The sequence below is a fragment of the Gekko japonicus genome, unplaced genomic scaffold (genome assembly GCF_001447785.1).
Source record: "Gekko japonicus isolate JY-2015 unplaced genomic scaffold, Gekko_japonicus_V1.1 scaffold398, whole genome shotgun sequence".
Taxonomy (NCBI): Eukaryota; Metazoa; Chordata; class Lepidosauria; order Squamata; family Gekkonidae; genus Gekko; species Gekko japonicus.
Window position 1 is genome coordinate 396,835 of NW_015164676.1, and position 1,951 is coordinate 398,785.

General features: G+C 41.4%; 1 protein-coding gene across 1 annotated transcript in view; it reads right to left on the reverse strand.

Moving 5' to 3' along the window:
• Window positions 1-20: 20 nt before the first annotated feature.
• Window positions 21-1,951, reverse strand: part of OPA1 (optic atrophy 1 (autosomal dominant)) — a 92,296-nt gene continuing 90,365 nt past the window's right edge. Inside the window, exon 31 of the mRNA XM_015409275.1 lies at window positions 21-587. The gene's annotated coding sequence lies outside the window, so the exon portion shown is untranslated. The remainder of the gene's footprint in view (window positions 588-1,951) is intronic.

A 1,951-nucleotide genomic window follows, 5' to 3' on the forward strand; every position in this document is an offset into this window, starting at 1 on the left:
CCCCCCCACCCCCGCTTGGACGTTTGCTGGGAGGAGAAGAAGCCCCCAGCCAGCCCCGGCCACCCTCCTTTGCTCAAGTGCTTCAGTCGCGGCCACGGCCATGCTCCGAGAACTGACATCTCAGAGTATCTTAAAAGCAGCCTGACACCCCCCCCGAGAACGTCTCAACGTGTAGCATCATACAAAGAAATATTACTTAGGTGCCGTCAACGTATGTACAAACGCTAAAATTTCATTTTAAGCTCCCCGGGATTTTCAGATGAAGACCAAGATGGGCTAAAAAACCCTTTCAGGAGACAGAGGGTGGCGGCCTCCCTTCCCCCCTCCCCCTCCCCGCCCTGAACAATTGTGAAAGTCTGGACTCTGCCCCCATTCTCCGTAACGAAGCCCAAGTTCCGGCTGCGAAGTGCGCTTCACCGTCACGAAGCAAAGAAGAGCGGGCTGCACCCAAAGACCGCCAGCCGCCCACCCTGAGAGCGGCGGCCCCCGCAGGAGGCTCCTACAAACCACGGCAGAGAGGCGAGGGCTGGAGGGATTCCACTCAGCCGTCCTTAGGGAAGTGCCTTCCACACCAGGGCTGGGTCTCCCTGGAAAAGACACAAAGGAAATGCGTTTGTCAAAGAGAGGAAAAAAGCAAGCACCAGGCCTGGCCGCGCCCACTTCTGAACAGCTCGAGAAAGCAGGAGTCCGGGGGGGGGGGGGGCGGGCTGCTAAATGGCCCAAATAAAAGAAGAATCTTTCACCAACTCTTAAAATTTAATCCAGACGTAACATGCATCCAGGAAACACACATAAAGAAAGAACAAGAAAACTATTTAAAGCAACCAAATTTAGGGAGGGCTTTTATAGCATCAGATATATCAAAAAAAAAGAAAGGAGTAGTAATATATGCAAAAGACCACCTACAACCTAAGTTAGAATTCGTACTAGAAGAGGGAAGAGGTGTGGCAGTATCAATCGAAAGAGAACCTTGATATTAAACATTTACACACCTAATCAAAATCAAGCATTTTTCTTTAAACAAATCCAAGAGAAATTGATGGGGACAACCTTTGAGGAAATATGTGTGATAGGAGACTATAATTCGGTATATGACCCAATACTAGATAGGAAATATACAAAATATAAGGCACCAAAATCAAGCAACAACCTACCTAAAACCTTTTTAGATCTGGCAGAAGAACTATCACTAATAGATATCTGGAGAATTAAAAACATAGAAAAAAAAGAATACACCTATTACTCAGCTCGACATAGCGCGTGGTCGAGAATAGATATGGCATGGGTGTCGATAGACCTTGTCCAAAGTATAGAGGAGATACAAATACTACCTAGTTCCTTTGCTGACCATAACCCGATATTTCTAAAACTCAAAACAAATACTAGGAAACCAAGATGGACAATGAATCTAAATTTATTGAAAGATAAAGAGATAGTGAAGAAAACCAAAACTTTGTTACAGGAGTTTTTTAGAAACAATACCTCCAAAGATACCTCCATAGAGATAATATGGGATGCATTCAAAGCATTCATAAGAGGATGGTGGATAAATCAGGGGGCGTGGAAAAAGAAACAAGAGAGAGAAAAATTTGATACGTTAACTAGGGAAATACAAAAAGAAGAAAATAGGAATATAAAATCAAAGAAAGATTTAAAAAATGTAAGAAATAGAATAAATAAGATACAGCATCAACTTAATTTACTACTAACAAAAGAAACAGCAATGAAAATAGAAAGGGCAAAACTATATTATTTTGAGAATGCCAATAAACCCACAAGATGGCTAGCTTATAAGTTAAAAAAAGAAAAGGAAAAAAGAATAATAAAAAGACTTAAAAATGAGAATGGAGAAGAAATGACACTACAAAAAGATTTAGAAAAGATAATTCTAAAATTTTATGGGAATCTATATAAAAAAGATGAAATAGGAGATGAAGAAATACAAGATTAC